The sequence below is a fragment of the Protopterus annectens genome, chromosome 1.part1 (genome assembly GCF_019279795.1).
Source record: "Protopterus annectens isolate FY-2018-M chromosome 1.part1, PAN1.0, whole genome shotgun sequence".
NCBI lineage: Eukaryota > Metazoa > Chordata > Ceratodontiformes > Protopteridae > Protopterus > Protopterus annectens.
Genome location: NC_056726.1, coordinates 1755438611 through 1755466249, shown reverse-complemented (window position 1 = coordinate 1755466249; position 27639 = coordinate 1755438611).

Genomic DNA, 27639 nt, shown 5'->3' with positions numbered 1-27639 from the left:
TTCATGCCATTACAACATCATACATGATATTTCATTTGGTGTGGAGATAAGTTTCCAGATATTTTATTATTTTTGTTGTTGCTGTTTTTAATATCTACAAAATGTAGTTAAATTAAAAATGACCAAACCAAAGGGTCAAAAGGTCACATAGACAGACAATTTGGTAAAAGCTGCAAAAAAGATCCAGCTAAGCTAAAGCCCTTACTATGTAAAACCTTAAGCCTCCTGCAGTGGTGGCCCATGGGATATATGAAGAATGACCCTTTAAAGACATACCAGTGTTTCAGCTACATAGCATTAGAATGCCCATGACAGACATTTTACTTTTTAAAGATTTATGGGTACTTTAGGGCAAATAAAGCTAATCCCCACTAGCTGTAGATTTGCATGTTGTAACCTTTTTTCACCTCATCAGTAAGCCATGAGTGGATTCTTTGGCTATACTTTAGAGTTAAAAATCAACCCTGTTATTTGTAAACATTATGATGCCTTCAAAATGCCCCAGATAATGTGCAGTAACAGCTACTTGATGTGTTATAACACATTAATAATTGAACTCTATTATTCATATATTCACAACACGTAGTATGTAGAAGAAAGAAAGCATTAATTAAAGTAATACTGCACTCAAAGACAGACATGTTCAGCAGGTTGTTCTTCTGCTTGGTAGAGAAGGAATTTCCATTCATTTGCAAAGCCATACCTGGTACACCTTCAAGATTTCAAACTTATGCACCTTTTTATTTATTTTCAATACCTATTTTATTTTATTTAGTGTTGTAGAATAATTATGCTCTTTTTACACAAAATATGTCAATCCACCAAAATACTAGACGTGATACTGTATAAATTTTGCTGGATTTAAGACACATAATGAAAAGTGTCAGTTCAACTTATAATTAACACAGCATATTATTTATAGCCTTCTATTTTTCCCTTTACTGGGACAATGAGTATGCAGACTGGAGCTGGCATTTTATGACTTTACAGACTAGCGCTGTATTACTTTCCCATGCAAATGCAATACGTAATTAACATTATTTGGCTATCCATTTGTTAAAATTTTACCTGAAACTATTTATTAAATCATTGCCATACAGCAATAAGGCATATAGGACCAGATGTCAAAAGGCTTGGGTGTGGACTAACTTGCACAAATCAATGAGTTAGTTAAAAGATAGTGCTATGCCATTCTGTAATTAGTGTAAACTAATGGATTATTAAAATTTTCTTGAAATTCTTTACATATTTATATGATTGTTTCTGTTGTTACATTTTATATGTATTATATTGTATATTTCTCTTATGAGAGATTATATTATGAACCTTTGCAATGCAAATCTCTGTCCTTCAAACTAAAAAGCTTATCCATTACATAGAAAGTGGTATGACAACTAAAAGCAAATTTCTTGCAATGGGCACCCCCCACTACCACCTTAAACTTAAAAAAATGCAAGCCATTTGGGGATAGAGAAAAAACATAATATATTATAAAAACAACTAAAATAAAATTAGTCAAAATATTTATAGTAAAAATAAAGAAAAAGACAAGCAATTATCTTATGATAGAGAAATTATCTAGCAAGGAAAATACATTTATTATAATATTCAAATCAGTAAATGAATCTTAAAATGTATTTAAAGGCTGTATCACTCTGAGACCAAAATTCTCATTTTGGAGGATTGGATTAGACCTAACTATCTGATTTGTGTGAATTTCTCTGTGAGAGATATTACTTATCAGAGTCAAAAAAGAAAAATCATAAGGGACCAGTTACTTGCAATTATCAGTAACAGACATTTTTGCAACAACAAAATTAACCCACAAAATTTGTTATGAGAATAGAATTTGATTTTGTGGAGAGGTATTAAACAATATTAACTATTCATTAATTTAAAATTATCATTCATAAGATTCAGCAAAAATGTCAATACCACTTCAAAACACTAAAATATTATTACAATTATGAATATATGCTCTAAATCAGCCTGGGATAATGCATTATGGGAAAACTGGAATCTTATCCCAAGTATTTTTTGAGAGCCTGTGTACCTTACATCTGTTACTCAAAAGGTAAGCAAAATCTTATTCTACCTTTTTTCATAAATACATACAGATATTCTTTTCAATTAGCTAGTGATTACACTTTTAGGTTACTTTATTTCCAAAACTTTTGATTAAAACAAATTCACAAAAATAAATAAATAAATCTTATAGCTACAATAAGAACTATGAAAGCATTGCTAGTTAGGGTTTACAACAATCCTATCACAGAAAACATGGTATCTTATCTTCAGGTAGAAGTAAATGCTGCTCAGTCTTTTTAAATTCACTTAGCAGAAACAACTTGACTATACAATTTTCTTAAAGACCCAAATGCTATCAAAGTACCATGTCTTTATAACTCAAGCTCAGAAACTGTTACCTCATATTCTGTCCACCAAGGTAAAAGATCACATTTTCTTTGTCCAAGGTAGTGTGGCTGAAATGTTACCAGTATTTTGACAAGTTATATAATGTTTTCATAAATTAACAAAGCTTTTCTGCAATAAAACCATTCCTTGACTTCTTAAATAGGGCAGCACAGTGGTGTAGCAGTTAGCATTCTTGCCTCACAGCAAGAGGTTCTCTGGTTTGATTCTCAGCTGGGGTCCCTTCTGTGTGGAGTCTGTATGTCCTCCCTCCATTCATGTGCATTTCCTCTGGGTGCTCCAGTTTCCTCCCATATTTCAACAGCATGCATCTAGAGCATTTCTCCCCAGTCCTCTATTGCCCCCCCCCCCTGAGTTAGAAGGGAATTCTGGAGGTAATAAATGTCAACATGTTTTATTAAGCACTGGATCCAGATGCTTTTTCTGCTAACTTTTATGACATTTAATATCAAACTCTCAAAAATTGTTTATGTAAACCATTAACATATTGGGTTTATTATATCTTAATCTGTCAAGAAATGTTCTTCTCTCCAGTCCTCATTCAGTTGCATTACATTCAAATATTATTATCTAATGTTACTATCCAACATAAATGTGATGAATTTTGCCTCAATTTTAGAGAATATGATCAAAACAGTTTTACCTTTGCTTGTTTCACATTTTTTCATCTTAGGGAATCCCTTTCTAGCACAATATTTGTTTTGGCCATCAACACTGCAAACACTTTTTGAAATTTTTAGTTCTGAGGTTCCCCTTTCTGTTGTAAAGAAATTGAACTTTCCTGACACAGTTATCACAGAGATTCATTTGTTGTACTCCAATCAGTTTATAGATTGTTTATCAGTAGTACCTATTTGAGACATAGTAATGGGGCCTGCTGTTCTCATATTTATTCATCTTATATATGGAGCCCCTCCTTTGCCAACTAAAATATCTTAAATCAATCCTATGAATGCCAACTAAAATATCTTAAATCAATCCTATTAATGCCAACTAAAATATCTTAAATCAATCCTATTAACAAGAGTTTATGGGGTTATAGATTTAGACATAGCCGTCATAGAGGAACGTAAGATTTATGTTCAGTTTCTAGAACACGACTTCCCACATAGTGTATGAGCTGTAAATCTCACCTCAAGAATATCCAGAAAAAAAATAATGAATTTCCCTTTTGTGATGTGATTCAATCTGCATAGCAGAAAACTAAACACTATTTGTTAATATTTAAAAATGACTTTGAATCAAAAAATGAATTCTAATAATTATAATACTGTTAAATCTTGGTCATTAACACAACAGAATCTGATTAGATGAGGTACTCAGAAATATTATTTGTTTTTCAAAACTTCAATAATTAAAATGAGCATCTTTAATAAATTACTTTCTATAAGCTCTTCTTCTTCACAATCCATCTCACTTTTTCTGAAGGTTAACAATATTATCATATCACAAACTACTGGCTCATAAAAATCTGTGCTGGGCTAAACATTTACTATAAGTATTTATAGATCATAGGTTTTCAAACCTTTCTTTTGCCAACAAGGTATAATATATGGCTAACTAAATGACACAGTTATAAAATAAATACTTACAGTCCCTAGGCTCTGTTTTTAACCAACTTGACAAGTTCAAGATAAATTAGCTGCTATTAATAAAACACTTATAATACTTATTAAAGGAATTAGGCCTGTCTGAAAAGTGTCAGTCTTCAGTAGCTAATTCTTTCAATCCAATTGTTTTAATAGGAGAAATGACTGATTGGCATACTTTGTTATGCCTTAAGCCCTTTCTAGTAGTTGACAGTTTCTTCAAAATGTTCAGCTAGCCTCTGGAATTTAACTTTACAACTTGTCATTAGGATATACATCTAAAATAAGTATATAGACTGCATGCTGTACGACGTTTGAGTATATTGAAATCAGTACTGTGAAAATTGTTTTAATTGTATTAAACTTAAGAAAGCATTGCTTGGTAAGCCATTATGTCATGAATCTAATTTGTAAAGACACCCTTTCTACTCTTCCTATTGGAAAGAACTTGATCCTGTTTACTCAAGTGAAAATTTGCGGCCCCCCCTTTGAAATTCTGCTTTTTGGTACTTCTTTTAACAAGTTTCTATATACTCAGTTTATACTTATTTTGCCTTATACTTCTAAAGCAGATTTAATTCCTATAAAGAAAGCTGCTTATTTTGCATGCTTGCTTCCGGATTGCCTTTTATGGGTTTAAATGCTGTGATTATGGGCATCTTTTGACACATTCTGTTTATTAAAATTCATGGTCTCAAATTACCATTAGAGTTTGTAATTCTCTTGTCATACAAGATAAACTGACTTATCAACAAGCTATATTCAATCTTAACTTAAATGGCTGCAATAATGATCATTATTTCATCACTAGAAGAATTACCACGTTGGTGAAATTCTTTATTGCTATACAACCGACATTTGCTCAAGAAGTATCATTAAAAAATCCTGTTCTACATACAAATGCCTTAAAGAATGTGCATTTTATAATACAGTTAAAATATAATTTTCATGACTGGAAAAGTGCTTGGAAAATTCTGTATCAAATCATCTTAATCATTAAAAAATCCTGTTCTACATACAAATGCCTTAAAGAATGTGCATTTTATAATACAGTTAAAATATAATTTTCATGACTGGAAAAGTGCTTGGAAAATTCTGTATCAAATCATCTTAATCATTAAAAAATCCTGTTCTACATACAAATGCCTTAAAGAATGTGCATTTTATAATACAGTTAAAATATAATTTTCATGACTGGAAAAGTGCCTGGAAAATTCTGTATCAAATCATCTTAATTTGTAATCTAATTATACATTTAGATGTTGCTATTTATCCTTTACATTTACTGAGAACCTTCTATTTATTGTCATCGAAGATAACATCTACAACTTGAGTTTGTTTTAACTATTTCATGGAACTTTGCATCATTTTTAATGATTTATGAAAACATTTGCATGGTTTTAAATTATATTTTGTTTTACTCACTCTCTGATTTGCATTATAGTTTTTAAATATTTGTTTTATACTGTTATTTCTGTATACCTATGGCTAAATGTAAATATGTTTTATGCACATAAAGTGAGTACATGAAGATGTGTTCAAAGCTGTTTTGATGGAGTAGCTGATATTAATTTAGTACACATTCTAGGTTCATAAGTAATTAACTATGTTATTGATCTGTGAGGATATGTAGAAGTCTAATCCTGCATTCCGATGACATTTCTACCACTTTTAATTTAAGTATGAATAACTCAGAGTCTAGCAGAACATTTACATATTACCCTCTATCCATAAAGGACAAGGGTGCTGACCTAAGATTTGTGGTTTCTCAGCCATTCAACCAGATTATGTTTGAATAAAGTTAGGAAAGTAATATACAAGGAGAAGAGGATGATTACAAAAAAGGTGGTGAACTGTGCAATATATATCTATCCCTCCAAGATGTTCTATTTATGTTGTAGAAGAGGTTAAATCTCATGAGTAGGTGTTTATTTCACCACTGAACTTGCAAAAATGCAGCAGATTTGAGAGGATAGGGTCTGTTGAGGTTCTGCATGTGAGGCAGAGATTGCCCCACTGTAGCTATATGATACTGAGAAGAGAGCCAAGGCTTTGAAATGGTCATTGTCATTTTTATGATTTAGGCCGTTACTTTTCTTGGTGTTAAGCACTGTAGTTATTCAAGTTGTGTTAAATGTTTGGATAGGTACATGTTAAAGGGGCATTATACTCAATGATTGACCTTATAAGTGTTGAATACAATGGAATGGTCACATTCCAGGACATAGATGCCATACCCTTACTACCAAACTGTGCAATGAAAAAGGACTTTATTACAATAATAAATAAATGTTGATCAAAAGACAGTTTGTTTTCCACCTCATTTCACAGGTCTTAACTACTAGATTGGTGTGTTGTTAGTGTGATAGTTACAAGGGATGATATGCTTACAGAAGTTGCCTATTATATATCTATTATCTATTTTTAACATTCAGTTTTAATTCATGGTTATGACACAAGTTATTTTGTTTGGGAAACAAATCTTGGAGGATATTGGTGTCCTCTGGAGAGTTTATGATGGCACAAAGTTTACACTCCACTGCAGTCTTAGTCAGCATGGACCCAGGACATTAGCTTTGACCTCCAAAAAGTAAATCCAGAAGGACAATGGCCCAAGCACTGAACCTTGGTGTTCCCCACTAGTGCTAGTTATTTTAGGGGATGTACAGCTACTATTGAGGGTGGGTGTTTGGAATAATGGTTAAGGTCTTCATTTCATAGACACAGGTACAGGGTTTGATTCTGACCTTGGGTTATTGGCTAGGATTTAAAATGACCCTTCAGGGCAATTAGCCTAATATTCAGCTATAAACCTGTGAGCCTACTCTAATTTCCCTAGGATCTATTCATGAACCAGTGTATTAACCAATGGGTTACATAGGGATTAACATTTCAGTGGGATACTGTATCAACAATACCTGAGGATAGGATGGCACTGAATGCCTCTGTGAGTTCTAGCTATGTGGTAGGTACTGTTTTCCTCTTATCAGTTGATTCAGCAACATTTCCAAAGAAGCCATCCAGGTTAAGCAGGCAGGATCTTCCCTTGACAAAACTGAACTGGTTTGGTTCAAGAATGTGTACGTTACTTTTGTCCTCATTGATTATTTCCATAATAATCCTCTCCATAGCCTTGCAGATGAGGCTGATCAGAACGATTTATCTGTAATTAGCCAGAGCCATTGATGCAGGGGGATGACAGTTGATGTCCTGTATTTATCCAGCACAAAGCCTGTTTAGAAGTTGATTCTGAACTGCATACTTTTCAGGATTGCCAGCAGATAACCTAGTAGGTTATCTGTCCCTATAGAAGCAGTGTTCCTTGCCATAGAAAGTGCTTTGATGACTTGTTCTTAGAAATATGATGGAAGGTGTAGATGTGGGTATGTGATTTTGGAATGTAGGGGGACAGATGGGGTTGAAGATAGAGCTAAATTTCTCCATTAGTAGATTGTCTATGTCCTCAGGGTCTAAGTATGTGACATTATTTACAATTAGCTGTGTACAGTTCTGGAAAAGTGTGACACTGTGCAGTCTAGCCCACAGAATCATTTGTGTGTTTGTTGTCATGTATGCTTACTGATGTAGGCAGCAATTGTAGAGCTTGAGGGATCTGCTACAGAGATTAGGATCTCCAGAGAGGAGAGACATCCAGTGAGTCCTTAGAGTTATCCACTCCCCAATTCTTGATTATCTCCATTTTGTAAGAAAATAATAGGATGATGAGGCTTTCCAGCAAGGGAACAAACCAATTGTTGAGGCTGTTGGGAATCTGGCTGTCACAATGAAAGAAGAATGTATGGGTCAGAAGTACAAAAGAAAGAGAATCACAGAGCAAGACCCAGTATACAAGTGGAAAAAATGTTCTGAAAAACATCAGGAGTAAAATATGGAAGTGCACTATTTAGTTTTGAGTTGCCAGCCAGGAAGTTTAGTTCCTTTCAAAATTTTCTTGGATTATTTTCTCCCAAATATTATTGATTAGTTAATAAGATACTGTAACATAACACACCCATAGTAAAAAACAAGCTGAAGAGTTAACTGAGTAACAAATAAATAACCAAAAGGCAATTATGACATTCTTCTAACAAGTAAACCTACCTAAACACCATTACTTGTCTACAATATATTATGTGTTCTTGAATTTCTAAATATTTAACATTCTTATTATCCTAAACTGGTTTTGCAAATGTAGCCTGTATTTTGACTAAACTTTACACATTTCAAACAATAATAAAATGCAAGGTTATTAAAGGTTTGAATTTTTCCCGTTTAATAATTCTCTTGGGTTGTAAGGACAGGGGGTTGTCAAATATCTAATTACAGAGCCTTTAGTCTTCTGATTGTCTTTGCTCGGTTGATTAGGGAAATGTATATGCTGTGTTCCTATGTGGAACTGTCCCCCCCCCCCCAGACATCAAGTCAGAATTTTGCAGTTTGGGTAGATAGTGCAGCTTTGTTGGCATCCATTGTAAATGTGGCTGTTTGCACAGATATACTTTCATTAGAAAATACTGATTTGGAAGTTTTAGCAGGGTAGTAGTTAGTACAGCGGTCTTGTGATTAACACATGTAGTATGGTAAAGCTCAATACAGTCTGAGAAATCCAAGGTATGATGAGGTTCATAGTTCATAGTTAAGTACTAGGCTAGCTGTCCTTGTGGACTATTTTAAGCCAAGTCATTTTCCCTTGTGAGAATCAAACTCAGCACCTCTTGTCCGTGAGGTAAAGACTTTAGCCATTATGCCAACCCCAATCCCCTGTAGGCTATTAGAGGAGTGATTGAAGATGTCACATAGGTGGGGAGGACCTTGTATGTAGCCACTTTAATGTGGTTACATTGTGATCACTAATGTATGAAGGGGTATTTTGGATCTAGGAATCTTTATCAGGTCGGTCTGTGATTAGCAGGTCAAAAACAAGAGGGGTTGTTAGTTATATTTATCCTGTCTGGCTTTCAAACTGACTGGTAGAGACTGAGATTTAGTAAGAAACTCTTTATGTCATCAGTGGCTTAGGAAAGTTTACACCATGGGATGATAATCTCTTTTGAATCCTTGTTTCCTGCACGAAAATATGTATCCTTAGCAGGGATTATCTCTAATGTCACAAATACCTCATCCCACCCTACTGCTTCTTCCAATGCAGAGATCTCACTGCACATTCTTTGAAAGGAGCTCTATCCTAGTTCATTTAGGCCTTCTTAACTATCCTACAGAAATGTCCACCTCTCTGAAAGAAGTGCACGTCTGTCTACATTATCATGAATCCCTCCAGATATTAAAATCTTCACTTCCACTAGAGACGGCCTTCGGGAAATTTACCATAAAGGCAAACATGTTACTAGCCTTAACATGTTATATTAATCAAAGATTTAAATAAAATATAATTTTCTCTATTATAGACCTGTAGATAAGTACTAGTCTAGCTGCCCTAGTAGTCCATTTTAAGCCTATCCAGTTTCCCTTTTTGTGCTCAAATTAATCTATCCCATTTGCTTAGAAACTGGTCTTAACCATTGCATGGTTGAAAATTATAAATTACCCTTGATGAGAATAGCTGGAATCATACCATAGATAATTTGAGGGGACCCATGCATGGGATACAGCATTTAGGAGCTGTCTCTGTCCATTAATAGTACAAGGGCAGTCCTGGGGAAATTTTCTATTATCCATCCATAGATCCAAGTTGTGAACAAATATGGACAGGGATGAGCTTTGTTTAATGTGGATAGGGAGTCTGTTCCAGATTACTGGTATACTGTCTCACCAAACTGTTCTGTTGATGTTGCAGAAGAAGTTAAGATCCCTAGAGCAAGTATTTTTGATGCTATTTGACTTGCTGATGTGCAGTCGGTACATCAGTATTGATTCTGAGGATGCATTGTATGCTAGGCACAGGTCACCTTTTAGCAGTCCTTAGGATAGCGAGTATAGTGAAAGGGGTTTGAGATGGTCCATGTAGGACATATTGTTTAGCCCTTGTATCCTTTTAATAAGGTTTTACTGTGGACATTCCAGTGGTTGCAAATGTTTGGATTGATAAATGCCAAAGGGGACATTATATTCAATGACTGGCCTATTCGTAAAGGGGAACAATGACAAACATAGATCGAGACACAATCCTTTTTTTATAAGTTGTGCAATACAGAAGAACTTTCTTATAACAATTGAAACATGCTGATCAAAGTTAGGTCGCTTTCCACCTAAGTTCCAAAATCCCAAATCATTGGGTCAACTCTTAGAGGCATATTGTCAGTGTGATAGTTCCCTAGGGTAGGTGACTTCACAAAGGATACAGTAATGCATTTTTGGCATGTAGCTTCAGCCCATGACTTTGGCATGGTACTCATTTATTTGGGACAAACCTTCCCGCAGGATGGCTCAGTCATTTGGGGATTCAATGACTGCTACTTGCTTGGAGTCATCTGCAAACTTAGTTTACCTCAGTCCTTTGGTAATGGGTTTTACTTCAGAGAAGTAGACACCTTAAACAGGAGAGGCCTCAGCACTGCACCCTTGTGAACTCCACTGAGGACTGGTCTCTGTATGGAGGTAGCTTCCCCCATTTTGATCTCCTGCATTCTGTCCATGAGGCATCTGGCAATCCAGTGGGTGATATAGGGTTTATTCCCAGTTTATTTAACTTTTTGACTGTACCTGAGTGGGGGATTGTATCTAAAGCTTTGACCAGGTCGAGGTATGCAGTGTGTACCACTTTACCTTCAGCTACTGCATTGATGACCTTTTCAAAAAAGTCAACCAAGTCGAATAAGTACCACCTACCCTTGACAAATCCAAATGAGATGGGTCCAGTACTTGGAGGTTCCCTATGCCATATTGATTAGATCTATGCTAAGTCTTTCTCTGGCTTTGCATATGACACTGGTCAGACATATGGGCCTGTAATTGCCTTGGTCTGTGGAAGGTCTTCCCTTATACTTGGAAATAACTATAGCCATTCTACATTCACCTGGTGCAAAAGCAATAATTAAGGCTGAGTTTGAATGTGTTGTCAGGGAATTGGCTAAAGTGTGGTTTGTGCTATCTAAGATGCATCCAGAAATACTGTCTGGACCCATCTATGCAGTATTTTTAGATTTTGATACCGCATTTAGGAGATAAGCTAGTTTCAGGTATATCTTGTGGGATAGATAGAGAGGGGAGAGAGTTAAACTGTCTTATAACATTGCCCACATATGACATGTACAACCCCCCAGAAGAGTTCTAGAAAACATTTTATTATCTATGCTATCCAGATAAAAGTCATATCCCCATTTCAATTCCCACAACTAAAGAACACATTAGCCACCGAAAAAAAATCCAAGTTTATTTATTGTTTTACATTTGTTTACAAGGTAGTGTCTGACCGGGACAGGGACACATTTTCAGTGGAGACCCAGGGAGAAAAGCTCCAATACAAGTTGTGACACCCCACCACTAGCCCAGTAATCAAGGAGCATCAGTTCTTACCACTGGCAACAGCGGGGGATGTACACACTGGGTGGATGTCAGGTACACACACACAATATTTCCAGATGCAGCTCTCTGCATCAAGTGCATTTCCCTTAAGAGCACACAGAGACCACAGTCAGTCTGGGGCTGGTTTCTCTCACCTTCTCCAGATCCCCAGTAAGACTCCCCACTGACACAGCTATAGAGTTAAGATCTCTGCTGAGTGACCAAACCAAGTCCTCCAGTCCTCTCTCTGTCCAACTAACCAGTGCTTTGTGTCCCTACCTAAGTAGCTGATGCACTCTTTGAGGTTTCATTTATATTTTATTTTATTTATTTTACATTTGTTGACCGGGCTAGTCCAGCTGGATAATGTCCATTTTCAGTGGAGGCCCGGGAAGAAAAGCTCCACAAATTACAACAACATAAAAGGTCAAGACAAAGACAATAACAGTATAATTTGGTACATAAGTTTTAACAATTATAGTACAAGCCTAAGATTATATATTTTATATTTCAGTAGGAAAAAGGAAAAATGTATCTAAGAATAGATGAATAAGACTAATACATTTGCATTAGAAATGGTGTAGTACAAATCTTTATAACATATTACAAAATTAGATACACCTAGTAATTTATGATAAGAGATACTAAGGTCTCACAAAAACCTAAGAAAGAAAAACACTAGAGATCAATAGATAGAGTATAGAAGAACAGCAAACAAGGATGGATTTCTAGTGTTACTTAACACATAGGTTGTGATACTATATATATATACACACACACACACACACACACACACACACACACACACACACACACACACACACACACACACACACCTGGGAAAGGCTGGCACTGGTTTACTAGCTATGCCCCCTTCTGCCCAGACTGTAAGGTAGTTATTACTTCCACCAGTCACTCCTTATCAGTTACTTTAAGGCCCTTAACAAAGGGTGTCCAATCTTAGTGTATAATGTTACTATCAATACAAATATTAGTTTGACCAAGAGCAAGCCTATTAGGAGTGGCCCACAGTGCCACCAAATAAATATGCAAGTACTGTCAAAAATTAAATATGTCTCACAAATATCAGCCACAATGATAGGTTTAAATATATTTAATAATAAATAATAAAATGACAAGAAAATTCTCAGTAAACAATTACAGTTGCATTTGAGTTCAAAGTAACAGGAAATACTTAAAACAACATGGCAGGGCAGTCTCTAAAAATGCAGAAATCATCTAAGCTATACTTCACTATGTTCCTGACTGAATCTAAGAGAATTACTATACCCTGGTTAACTTACTTACAAAACAAGGCAAGTGTGGTGAGTGGGTCTTCTTGTCAGGTCAAAGACAAAATACAGAATGCCCAGTCCCTCTATCAGAGAGTGCTTAAATTAATATCCCAAATATTACTGCTGGGATACTTGCAGAATGACATAATTTCTTGTAATTTCACTTCAGTTCCCAGGCTCACAACCATTGATGCAGCTGTACCTTTTAGCATCTACCTGTGAAAACACATGGACCTCAGATATTTTGGTAAATGGTGGAAGTCATAAAATAATTTACCTTCCTCCACATTTAAAGACAATACAAAAAACTTCTCTAGTACAGACATTCTGTCTCCTGTTGTCTGAAACTGAAAGATAACATCCATTTATTACGTAGTTATAAAGTAATTTAAGTTTTCAGCTATTCTTCTGAAATTAACCTCCTGTGTATCAGTCTCTCCTGTTAAATATATATATCTCTTAACAGCCACAATAGTGCATATACATTTCTGCTCAGTACTTTACAAAATATCTCTTCAGCACACAAGTCTGTACCACCATCTTATATGACATACAGTTCCAATACATTTACAACACAAGCATATCAGTCATGTTGACATTCACAAATGACACATAACCATTTACAAAATTCCAGATAGCTGGGCTGGCAGTATCTCCTTCTGTCACACTTCTATATAAGTCATATTAATATTCACAAATAACATATAATTATTTGCAGAATTCCAGCTAGCTGGGCTGGCAGTATCTCCTTTTGTGACACAAGTATTACAATTACAAAGTCACTGTAAAAAGATAAGCAGGTAACATATATGATAGTGTAAAATACATATTCAATGAGCATAGAAAATTCTAAAAGATAAGCAAGTTACATACATGATAGTAAAAAATATGTTAAAAATTAGCATAGAAGATATAATTACATTTTTTTAAATAAGGGAAGGAGTTTAATATAATATAAGGTATCTTATGAGAGTTCATTATTGTTTTGATTCTTTGCAAAAAAATGTATCTAACCCCCTGTACCAACATACCATCCTCACCCAGCCTAGAATATTTCTCACTTAAAATTGAGTATACAGATAGCAACACAATTTTGAAGTTAATTAAAATTTAAACCTGTCTCATCTGCCTTAACAAATTCAGCCCACATTATACAGATCATTGCTCAGTCTAGTACATAGACACCTAAATAGGTCCATCAATGCAGGAAGAGTCACCTACTGGCACCTTGGATAAGGATGGCGCATTCATCTCATTCAGTGTATCATTCGGTATGTATTTCCCCATAGCCTTGGTAACTCCCTCTTAATTTTTGTAAAGAAAAAAGTGTGCACAGCAACAGTTATTAAAATAACTGTTAAACTAACCTGGTTTGAAATTTTGTCTTGGAATAAATACTGTTTTAATAGACTTCACTGAATTAGTCCTGGAATAGCTTAATTCCAGTAAATTTAAATGGACAATACTTGCCTTATTCAAAGTTTTAAATGCTATGGCACATTCTGTGTTATTACAAACCCTTGAAGACAGTTGCTGTTTTTCTTTGCAGTCTCATACATTTAAAAAGAGGTTACAGGCAGTAAGATGGAATAATGCAATTTCATTGCAGGTGTCTGTCAATGCTGGAGTACCTCAAGGTCATGATCTGATCTTTCTTTCCATGGGAATGGTATGTCTTGAAATGTCAAGACTGCCAAACTTATTTAGTATGCACATTGTACAACCATTGCTGGTAATGATAGTTCTCCTGGGTTAATATGTTTCAGACTCCAGATATACTTTTACTTAATCCAGACATGATTAAACTGTGAGGGTTGTAATCTGAATGCATCTAATATAAAATGTATGCTCATTTCATAAATCATCTAATCAGATTTTGTAACAACCATATTTAACTCTGCCAGGGAAGACTGCACCGTGTAACACAAGGCCTCTATACTAGATTAAAAACCAGTTAAAGTAGATTCTTGACAGCCAAGTGAAATTCCTTCTTCATATAAAGACTGGTATGAAAAAGCCAATACCACACTTTGTAAATTGTATAGGACAAAGATATTCCTAACTGATAAGGCAAAAAAAATCTTATATAGATCACATCTATTCCTATCACTAATGCACTCTTCTGATCTCTAACTATCCTGGCCTCTCTGGTGCATCAAAAAGTGGGACAGTCATAAAACAAATTGTCAGGATTGCCAACATATATAACAGTCAAATCCATCACGGCCACTATTTAAATTATCTTGGCTGGCTTGCATTTAATCACTACCTATCTGTCATTCAGTTTTGCTTAAACCACAAACTTGTCTACAAACCCAACTGTCCATTACTGTCTGACATTATCACTTGGATAGCTCCACATTAGAGCCTTACAGGATTAATATGACATCTAGTCACTATTCCTAGATCTACAACAAGCATGAAGATTAAAAGTTTCTAGTTTAAATTGACAAGTTATGGTCAAAATGTGGAACACCCTATTTTCGCACTGCAAAAAAACATATCCCCTTCATTACATTGACTTACCGTCGCATCGACTTCCATAAAAGCGAGACCACAGTGTTGAATCTATAAAATCATGAACTCCAAGAACATCGTACTTTTTCACTGGGAAAGTTACCACTTGGTCACCATGGTGAGCATTGCGCTTTTCTGCACTGCAGTGCGATCTCGGAGTTGATATATTTAGAGGGGGGTATGTAGGAGTTGCAGACCTCCCTCTTCATTGGGTTTAATTTGCTTAAGTTTGTAATTTTATTGTTGATGGCCAAGTGGTAACTTTCCCAGTGAGAAAATACGATGTTCCAGGAGTTTGTGATTTTAAAGATTCAACACTGTGATCTCGCTTTTATGAAAGTCAAAGTTGTAGTAAGTCAACGTAATGAAGTAGATCCGCAACAATGCACCATTTCCATGGGACCTGGTTGAAGCAGGCTTTCTGCCAGAAGTATTAAGTTAGTGAATATATTCATTTGAGTACACTGAATATGCCTACCTACACCATTGAATGCCAGGCACTGGATAAAACAGCAGCAATGCAAAGTTTAACAGTCATAAAGTGAGTAACAGTCAGACTTTACAGCAATGCATCTACTGCAACAAATGAACTTAATATGTGCTAACCCCTGTCTTCATTAAACTAGAGCCCACTCACCTAGACCATTTTAAAACCATCCCTTTTTACTTGTATCCCTTATAGGAGCCAGGCTGATCAAGAAACAAAGGGAGTCTTAAAGAGCAGAGAATAATAGAAGTTCCATCCTCTCACCCTCTTAGTGCAAGAAATCTGGACAAAGTCCGACAAAATGGGGGGGGGGGACAAAGGCCTAAAATTAGAGATATATTTTAAATATTGCTCTTATAAACTTAGAGTAACAGGGTTTGTTTGAACATATATTTTCTGAAGGATTTGAAGTCTGACACTCAAATGTATGTCATTATTTAGTGACTTCAATACTCAGATCATCCCATATCTCCCAACCTCTTAGCATGAAAAATCTGGACAAAGCCAAAAACACATTTTAAGTACTGCTCTTATAAAAATCCAGAAAATTACAAATTTTGTTAATAACAGACTAAAAATATGAAGCAAAAATTTGGACATTCTGCTAAAGTCTGGACAGTTGAGAGGCATGTCATCCCATTAATTTGCCAGAAAACCACAAATTGTATGTGGAGCAGACTAAAATATAAGCCAGAAATCTGGTCAGTCTTCAAAAATCTGGACAGTTGCAAGGTATGCCTTCTAGCACCAGGAGAACATATTGTTGTTAATAGATCTGAGTGGAGCAGACCCTTGAAATGATCAAAGTGAGCTATGCTAACAAGTCAGACAGTAAGGCATACAAAACAGATTAAAGTCTAGGCTGAGCAATATTCAGAGAATGCAATTAGTCTATGGTACAGGCACTACCTTGGTCTACAAAAACACAAAGTTGCATAGTGTCCAGACGCCATATTATATTACAATGGCTGTAAATACAGAATGTTAGCCTTTTGCCAGAAGATGGAATTAAGTCCACTAGTGTAAGTACCTGACAGAACTTCTGATGTTCTCTCAATGTAATGGATGATAATCCACTCTACTAAATCTTGAGAACATTTCTCTTTGAACAACTACATTTTGAGTGAGGTTTCTTTTTGTACTTAAAGTTCCAGCAACATAAGGGTACAAGTGCAGTCACCCTTGCCATTTTCTTGAAGAAGTAACTCACTTGACTGGCTCGTATACTGTGATGCTGATTGGCTATAACTAAGATATACAAGCCAGTCAAAATTCACAAAATGGAGCCACAGCTGTTCAATGCAGAACAGCATAACAGTAGGCTAAATCAATCACAAATGTAGTGCATTCTGCACAATCTGGATTACTTGGATGCTCCGAGTTATGGAACAAGCTCCATTCCATCATAAGATGCACACATAAAATGGTGTGTGGCCAAAATAGCTGACAGCAGCAACTGGTGAAAACTCTGACTGAAAACTTTTCTCTGATAGAAAAGGTAATCAAAAATTAAAACTTGGAGATACTTGTTAGCTAATTTTATTCACTAATAATCAGAGAAAAGATGTATAGTTTCAAGTTCTTCAGAGGCTGTAATTTTCCTGTCAGAATTTCAACTGCTTGGTCAAGAGAGAAGAGAAAAGAGACTTCAACATAAACCACTCAAAAAATAGTATTCAGGATTCTTGTGTTCATATGTTTATAGGTAGTTACTAGGCTATTGGCCCTAGGGCATAATTAAGCCTAGCCAAAAATCTTTGTGCTATTGCCTCCCTCCCACGTGGTTTAGTTACCTGTGCCCCTGCCGAGCAGGGCCACAGAAGTGATTCCCAGGGTGAATTTCCTGTTTCCCATCCACTCATCAAGATTTCTCTTGGAGTGCCAGTGAGGAGCTCTGCCTCACATAAATGGGGATTTATTCCAAAGCAAAGGGAGTCTCTGGGACATGAATCTGTCCCTCCAACACGTCCTGTTTATTGATGATGTCAGGTTTATGTCCATTGAGCGTGTAGATCTGGTGGATTGGATTTTCCTTAGCTGGAGCATTTCTAGCAATTCTGGGTTTGACATAGCCTTGTATGTCAGGCAGAGATCACCTCTGAGTAGCCAGTATGTGACCGAGTACAGTCTGAGTTTTTGTAGCCTCATGGCATAGGGCATCTGTTTAAGGCCCACTATCCTCTTTGTGAGGTACTTTTGTGGCCACTCCAGTTGTTGCAGATGTCTTGTTAGGTACATCCCAAATGGGGCTTTATATTCAATAATGGGTCTAATGATTGATGAGTATAGGGGGACAATAACTTCCTTATTCCTAGATGCAAACTCTTTTGTGCTAAGGTGGGCCATGTAGAAGGATTTTCTAACCACTTTGGCAATGTGGTTGTTGAAGGAGAGGTTACTATCTACCCAAGTCCCTAGGTCTCTTATCACACTCTCTGTGATAAGTGGGCTGCCACCTATGTTGTAGTTCATAGGTACTTGATTTTTCCCAAAGGGGATAACAATGCACTTTTTGGCATTTAGTTTGAGGCCATGGTTTTGGCACCACGTATCTGTATCTGTAAGACCCTTTTGAAGGATGTCTATGTCAGTAGGAGCCTTGATTATAGCACCCAGTTTGCAGTCATCTGCGAACTTTGTGAGCCATAGTCCCTCCTTGTTTGCTTGTACCTCAGAGAAATAGATACCAAACAGGAGGGGTCCCAGGACTGAGCCCTGTGGTACACCACTAGTCACAGGTTTGGAGTCTGATCTAGCATTTCCTATTCTCACTGAATGGGTTCTATCAGTGAGCCAGTTAGTGACCCATCTTGTAACATAGGGGTTTATATTTAGGTTGGTGAGTTTGTCTATAATTCCCGCATGGGGAATGGTATCAAAGACCTTTGCAAGATCAAGGTATGCTGTGTGAACCACCTTTCCCTCATCTATTGCTTTAGTGACCATTTCAAAGAAGTCAACCAGATTTAGGAGACGTGACCTTCCCTTTACAAACCCAAACTGGATGGGGTCTAAGGTTTATAGGTTACCAATGTTGTTGTTTATGAGTTCCATGATGATGCACTCAATGGCCTTGCAGATGAGATTCATCAGGCTGACGGGGCAGTAATTCCCGGGGTCAGTGGTTGCACCTCCTTTATGGAGTGGGATGACTGTTGCCATGCACCACTTTGTGGGCACATAGCCTGAGGTGAGGCTGTGGTTAAACATGGTATTAAGGTGAGGGGTTAATTCATTTTGGAGCTCATGCAGCACGCAGCCTGGGATGCTGTCTGGTCCCATGGATGCTGTGTTTCTTTCCTTGGAGAGTGCTGTTTTCACCTGGGTGTCTGTGATTTTAGGGGCAGCACAATCTTCTGGTATGGATATGAGCCCTTTGGGGGGAGAGGGTGAGGTGAAGTTTGCACTGAACCTATCTGCCAATATATTGGCGATATCAGTTGGTTCCATGAATTTTGTGCCATTATGCTGTAGCTCGGAGCAGATCTGAGAGTTGCTATTAAGGTTTTTGACATAGCTAAAAAATACTTTGTGATTGTCTTTGGTGTCTGTTGTGATTTTTCTTTCAAAGCTCGCCTTAGAGATTTTTATAAGGGTTCTTAGTTTTTTGCTAAGGTTGGTCAGGGAGCCCCTGCATTCCTGGGTTTTTACTTTTCTTGCAGTAATTTCTTCCTTCTATTATAGAGCTTGTTTATGGCCTGGGTCCACCAAACTGGTTTCCTCTTTTTGTAGGAGTGGGTCTTGGTCTTGTTCGGGATAGCATGGCACATGCACTCATGTAGGTGCTTGTAGAGTGCTTTTGTGTAGGATATAGAAGATTCAGACATATTGACATTCTGTGTGGGAGTAACAAAGTTTGCCACCTTTGTCTTGAGTATCATAAAGTTCACATTGCAGAAGTTTTTAACCATGGTTTCTTTTGGGTTGGAGGATGGGGTATGTGGATATCTAGGGTGATGAGTATATGGTCAGATCTGACCAATGAAGAATTTACCGCAGGTGTGGAGCATTTGTCCCCCATGTTGGTGATGACCAGGTCAAGTATATTTTTACCTCTTGTGTTAAAAAAGACAGCCAGTCATTAATATCTGTTATGCAGGATATATTACTTAAAATGGACAAGCTGGATTCTAAAACAGAAATCTTCAAAGAAGAGTCCAGAAAGAAAAGATGGAATGTTTAGCAAGTTTTACGAAACAACAAAATACACAAATCAGCAGTATGGAAGAAGCTTTCAATTATCATAAACAGAGAATAACTGAAGGTGAGTCTTAGACTGAATTTCTTTTAAAACAAAATAACTGGCTCATAGATAAAGTTGATAATTTAGAAAACAAACTGAGATGAAATAACATTAGAATTTATTGTATACCTGAAAATTATATGGTAGGAAATAATACAATTCTTAACTTGGTTACATAAAACATTAAATCTTCCTTAAACTTTATCTTTTGGAATTGAAAGGGCACAGAGATCTCTGGGAGTACCTTTAAAGAAGGAAAGCTCATCACCACATTCAGTTATAGTTAAGTTTATGTACAGCTTAGAAAAACATCAAATATAAAAATATATATATCATTGTCCAGTCCATCTATTAAAATAGGAGAATATGCAGTCTGAGTTGACAAGTATTGTTCCAACAGAGTAATGAGTACAAGAAATCCTTCTTACCACTGATTAAGGAACTTAAGAAGAACAATATTAAAGCAACTTTGGTGTTTCCTGCCAAAGATCAAATTATTTCTTTCTGAAACAACTAAAATATTTGAGACACTGGAGGAGGCATCCACGTTTTTAATAAAAATAAAATCCCTAATAATGCTAAAAAAATGGATGAGCACAGAATATATTCTTCAATATACAGAGTGAACTGAATTCCTGGAAAATTGGTTCTAAAGTTAAAAGGCTTAAGAACAAGCATCTTTTACTGATTACAGGACTTCAATTTTGTGAAACAATATATTTACCCTTTACGTAAAAGTTTTACATTGGACTTTGTGTTTATATTTTACGCAAAAGCATTTTTCTTTATAAGGAATGTAAATGTATTTCTAAATGTTAAACAAATTCCTCCTGTAAGAAAATATCATTAAATTATAATATAAAATTTGTAACTTTAAGACTATATAAGTTATAAATGTTAATTTATTTGTTTAACTTTGTTTAGCATGTGCATTGCTGTGAAGTGCTGGGCTAACTGAATGTCAGATCTAAGTGATATGCTAATTAGAAGTGTTAAAGTGCTGGTGATGTTGTTTTCTTTGTTCCTGTGCAACATATTCCTTTGACAGGTTGTTTATAAAGTAATTAATACTTAAAAAGGCTTGAGAAAAAAGGAATGTTCCAGTTGTGTGAAATTGCTTGATTCTTGCTTGCCTTGCTTCCTGTCTGCCCCTTGAAGAAAATCTAGGTCAAACATCATTAGCGATGTTTATGAAAACAGGAAGGAACTCCCCCCCCCCTTTTTTTTTGCAAGTATATATGTGAAAAATCTACTCATCTCACATCTTTTTTAAATATTTATTTAGAAGTGAAGAAATGGTAAAACAAAAGTTATTGTAATATTTTATATTAAGCCCTTGCTAACATATAAATTGCCTACATTTTGCTGAGTGTTAGTAGCTTATGCTGTAGTGTTATTAATTATAACTTTGCATATTAATGAAAATAAGTAAAGTTAAATGTTTGTCACTGATTAGAGCAGTTTAAAAGAATTAAGAAGAATGAGAAACTTACAGAGGAAATTATCAGGTGCTGTGTTCTGTGAGTTGTCTTTTTCAAATGTTGTAATCAAATTCTAATGTCAGGATATGAAGCTTAGATCAGAACACTAGTTCACAATGACTAAAAACACACATGCAAATCAGACAAGCAGGCATTCTTTTATGTATATAGTCAAGATTGCTTGTAGTACTATAATTATTAAGAAGAGTAAAGATCTTATGAATAAATGCATATGTTCATAGGTAGGTACTAGGCTATTGTCCTGAGGGCCTAAATAAGCCTAGCCAACAAGGTTCCCTGGCTTACACCATCCAAGAAAGTTATTTTCCTGTGCCCCTGTCGAGCAGAGCCACAGAAGTGATCCCCAGGGTGTATTTCCTATTTCCCATCTATTCATCAAGATTTTTCTTGACGAGTGCTAATGAGGAACCTTGCTTGATATAGATGGGTAGCTTGCTCCAGAGTATGGAAAGTCTCTGGGACAGGAATCTATCCCTCCAGCATGTCCTATTTATTGTTGTGACAAGGTTTAGGTCCCTAGAGTATGTAGCTCAGAGGGATTGGATTGGGATTTCTTTAGGTGTAGCATGTCCAACAGCTCTGAGTTTGACATAACTTTATATGTTAGGCAGAGATCACCTCGGACTAGGTAATATGTTACGGAGTAGAGCTGGAGTTTTTTGAGATGGTCAGTGTAGGGCATCTGTTTGAGGTCAGTAATCTTCTTTGACAGGTACTTCTGTGGCCTTTCCAGCTGCTGCAAATGATGTGTGGTACATTCCAAAAGGGGCATTGTACTCTATAATGGGTCTAATGAGTGTCGAGTAGAGGAGAACAATGACCTCTTTTTTCCTGGATGAGAACCCTTTTATGATGAGATGTGCCACATAGAAGGATTTCCTGACTACTGTGGTGATGTGATTATCAAAGGAGAGACTACCGTTCACCTGGGTCCCAAAGTCTCTTATCACACATTCGGCATTAAGTAGACTGCAGTCTATGTGGTAGTTCATGGGTACAGAGTTTTTACCAAAGAGGATGACAATGCACTTTTTGGCATTGAGCTTGACGCCACGGCTCTGACATCAGGCATCTGTCTTAGTGAGGCCCTTCTGTAGGATGTCTACATCATTTGGGGACTCAACTATGGCTCCTAGTTTGCAGTCATCTGCAAACTTCATTAGCCAAAGGCCTTCTGTGTTTGCCTGTACTTCAGAGAAGTAGATACCAAACAGGAGAAGTCCCAGGACTGAACCCTGTGGTACTCTACTTGTCATGGCTTGAAGTCAGATTTGGAGTCTGCAACTTTTACAATGTGGGTTTTGTCACTGAGCCAATTGGCAACCCATCTTGTGATGTAGGGATTTATACCTAGTTTAGTGAGTTTAGCTATAATTCCAGAATGGGGGATGCTGTCAAAAGCCTTGGCGAGGTCAAGATAGGCTGTGTGAGCCACCTTACCATCATCTATGGCTTTGGTGACTGCCTCAACGAAGTCAATCTGGTTCAGGAAGCATAATCTGCCTTTCACAAACCCAAACTGGGTGGGGTCCAGAGTTTGGAGATTATCAGTGTCTTTGTTTATGAGTTCCATGATGATACATTCCATGGCCTTACAGACCAGGCTCGTCAGGCTAATAGGGCAATAGTTCCCGGGATCAGTGGTGGCTCCTCCTTTGTGGAGTGGGATAACTGTTGCTGTGCGTCACACAGTGGGCACAAAGCCTGATGTGAGACTATGACTGAACATGGTGCTTAGGTGGGGAGCCAGTTCATTCTGAAGTTCATGTAAAATGCAGCCTGGGATGTTGTCCAGTCCCATGGATGCTGTGTTTTTGGCTTTAGAGAGTGCATCTTTTACCTGCATAGTTGTGATTACAAGGACTCTGCATTCTTCCTGTATAGATATGGGCCCTTTAGAGGGTGAGAGGGGGGTAAAGTTAGCACTGAACCTATCTGCCAGGATGTTGGCAATATCAGTTGGTTCTATGATTTTCATGCCGTTGTGCTGTAACTCAGAGCAGATCTGGGCATTGCCATTGAGATTATTGACATACCTATAGAATGCTTTGTGGTTGTCCCTAGAAAAAATGGCAATTTTGTTTTTCTAGCTATCTTTGGAGGATCTTATAAGGGATCTTAGCTTCTTACTGAGGTTGACCAGGGAACTCCTCCACTCATGGGATTTTACTCTCTTTTGCAACAGTTTCTTTCTTCTGTTGTAGAGTTTGTTTATGGCAGGGAACCACCAGATTAGCTTCCTTTTTTTGGAGGATAGCGTCTTGGTTTTGTTTGGGATAGCATGATCCATGCACTCGTGTAAGTGCTTATAGAGTGCATCTGTGTAGGATTCAGCAGTTGTAACTGTATTGTCCATCTGCATGGATGTCATGAAGTTCACCCCTTCTGTCTTAAGAAGCATGAAGTTGTCTTTGGAGAAATGTTTTACCATCGTTTCCTTAATGGGGGTGGGGGCGGGATGTGGATACCTAGGGTTATTAGCTTATGGTCGGATCTGACCAAGGAGGAGTTGACTTTAGGTGTGGAACACCAGTCACTCATTTTGGTAATGACTAGGTCTAGGATATTGTTGCTCTGGTGGGGGTGTGAATAAGTTGATCCAGGGCATTGGAATTTATGAATTCTAGAAAGCGTTGAGTGAAGGAGTTGGTACATGAGTAGTTTTCCCAGTTAATGGTGGGGTAGTTGAAATCACCCATTATTAGGGTGTTTGTTTGAACCCTAATATTTTCCAGTATATCAAGAAAAGAGGAGTGGGAATCCTGGGGCATGGTGGGGGATCTGTAGCAAGCTACAATTTGGATTGCAGTTTTGCCCAGAGTAAGTTGCATTTGGATAATCTTGGATGCATTATGCTGAGCAACTAGCCTGGAGGTGTGGATATCCTTAATGAATATGGACACACCTCCACCTTTGGTGTTCCGGTCCAGGTTATGTGGCCAAAAATTGTGGTATGAGTTATAGCCTGGTAATGCAGGGGCGCTCTCTGGAACCTTGAATCAGGTCTCAGTCGCTGCACAGATATTGATGTTCTCCATTTTAAGGAGTGCCTCGAGGGAGTGCTTTTTGAGATTTAGTCTTCTAGCATTGAGTAGCATTACCCTAAGTTTTTACTTGCCTGTTCCTGTTACGGGGGGTGAATTTGTCATTTGAACCTTGCGTAAAAAAGGCACTATAGGGACAGCAAGAACCTTAGCCAGTATCCGGAATTCCAAGGTTGACAGGTGCAGGCCATCACTGGCAAAGCATCATGGTCTGTCGACCATGTCCTCCTAGGCAGACAGATACTGGATCCCCTTAGAATGACACCAGAAGCTTAGCCAATTGTTGAAGTCAATCATTTTGTCCTTGTACTGCAGTATCATTCTGGGCGATGGCAGGATAATACTCAAGGCTAGGGTCATACCTGCCTGGGCTACAAGATCGGAGAGCTCTTCCATGTCTCTTTTCATGTAGTCCAGGGAGGTACATCTCAGGTCATTCAATCCAAAATGGACAATAACAGAGTCATATTTGTACTTGTTGTGGAGTGACCTGAGTGCGTAGGTTATGTGGTGGATCCTGGCACCTGACAGGCAGCTGACAGTAACCTTCTCCTTGTTTAGCCTGGTGAGTGGGACATCAGTGTGCCTGACTATAGAGTCATCTATGACTAGTGTGTTGGGTATGTTGTTTTACCTTATGGGCTGTGGTTGAGTGGCACACTGATTCTGTGGGCTATGTGTCATTTGGGTTGCGTTGGGGGGTGGAGGTTTCTTGTGTTTCTGCTTTGGAGGTCTCTGTTGCTTGAGCAGATTATTATTGAGACCCTCCATGAATGTTTTTGTGTTTCTATGTGTGGATTTTGGTGGTGTATGTTTAGTGGGACTATGTGATGAGTGTGGTGTGTTGCAAGTGTTTACTTTCTCCTCTTAACTGTCAAGTTCAGTCTTGGTTGGAGAGAGCTTTACCTCCAGTTTGGCTAGATAAGTGCATCTCTCACAGGTTGTAGTGTTGGGTGGTAGGAGGAGAGGGTTGTCTGTGTACATGTGGTAATTGCTAAATTGCCCCAAGATGCCCAGATTCATCAGATAGATAGGAGAGAACACTGGAAGCTGATCCTTGGACATCCCTGAATAAAAAACTATTTTCCTCTAGACAAGTGAGGAAAGTGAGTACAAGAGCTGTTTTTCTCTAAGCAAGTGAGGAAAGTAAGTACAAAAACTGTTTTCCTCTAGGTAATAAGGAAGGTTGAGTGCTATAGTAATTTGTAGCTTATTTAGTGCTTACAACAAGTTCTGAACAAGTGCTGAGCACGAATAAGCAAATTCAAGTGATAAAACTAAGAATCTGTATCTGAACTAGTCTAGTTACAGGAAAGAAACAAGTGCAAATGTGGGCTTTTACATCAGAAAATTGAAAGAGACAGAAAAAATGCCCAAATGGTCAATAACTATAATTTCCAGGCCAGAAACCACTCCTTATGTGGTAGATAGGCTACCTAGTGCTTACCACTACCACTGATAAGCTAGAAGGCTTCCCTCCAATACAAAAAGGCTTGGGGTGCTCAGGAGCTTGCAAACAGTCCTGGATACAGCAAATCTGTATCTGGACTAGACTACTTACAGGAAGGGGGGAAACACGTACAAATGCAGGCTTTTAAATCAGGAAGTTGAGAGAGATGGAAAAACTGCCCAAACGGCCAATAACTACAATTTCTGGACCAGAAACCACTCCTTATGTGGTAGATAGGTTACCTAGTGCTTACCACTCCCACTGATAAGCTGGCAGGCTTCCCCCAGCACAGACAGGCTTGGGGAGCTCAAAAGCTTAAAAACAGTCCTGGGTATAGCAAATCTGTATCTTTACTAGACTAGTTACAGGAAAGGAAGGAAACAAGTGTAATTTTTTTGTTACAGTTAAGCAGAACACAGGGAGATTCTAGCAACGTTTTTTTTTTGTTTGTAAAGGAAAGGGAGAGAGGAGAAGCAGAAGATAATTAAAAGTTAGGAAACTACGTGGGTTGGCCTTCTCAAATGTTCTCTTTGTATTAGGTAAAATGAGCTAATGACACTAGACTGGGAGGAGTGTCAAAGATCAAATTTACAGTAGGGGCAGGCAACTGCAAAGCCACCAAGTATAACAGCAAGACACCAGCAGGGAGGGAGGGTGGAGAACAATACTAAAGCTACTAGCCTACACTCTTTTAGACAGTAAACACTACAGAAATGCTTATCACAGCAGAAGAACAGCAGTGAGTCACAAAATGAAAGTTTTAAACAGATAAAGGAGCCAGAAGACTATAGAATGCTTTTAACTGCAAACAAATCAGTTATATGATACATTCCTTGGCAGGGAATCAGAACAAACAAATAGGTGCTTAACAAGTACAGAACATTTCTCATTAATACCTTTCACTCAGTGGAACTAGCTAAAAAGCTTAACAAACAGCGTGAGAGTAAAAAACATATTTATCAGGCCCTGTAAGGCAGACAATTTTAGTTTAACCATGCAGATTAGTGAATAGCAATAAAATACAGTAAAAAGTATGCAGCAGGTAATAAAAAGTGCTATATATAAATTGCTAGAAGCAATAACCAGTAAAAATAAGCTAAAAAAGGCAGGATACTTATTGATATATATTTCAGATCAGAGTTGTAGTCAATGCCCCTCCTCCACTCAGCTCAGTGTTTATAGACAGAAATCTTCTCAAAGTTAGGGCTTAAATACCAGAAGAAACAACTTTAAACAACTTTTGTTAAAAAGCTCAAAAGAGCCAATTAGTGCTTACTCCAAGCCCTAGACCATCCAACCCCCACTAGCCAGCAGCCAATCAACACAATCCTTCCATCCTGCTATATATAAATTGCTAGAAGCAATAATCAGTAAAAATAAGCCAAAAAAAGGATACTTATTGTTATATATCTCAGATCAGAGTTGTAGTCAATGCCCCTCCACCACTCAGCTCAAATGCACATGGAAGGAAAAATGGAGCCTTCCACAGGAAACTAGTATAAACATTCACTTGAAGCTAGACAGCAAGGGAAAGAAAGTGAAACTGTGAAAACTCTGATGCAGTCAATGTTGAGGTGTGATAGGCCAGTGAGTTCTCATATGACAGAGCAATGGATGA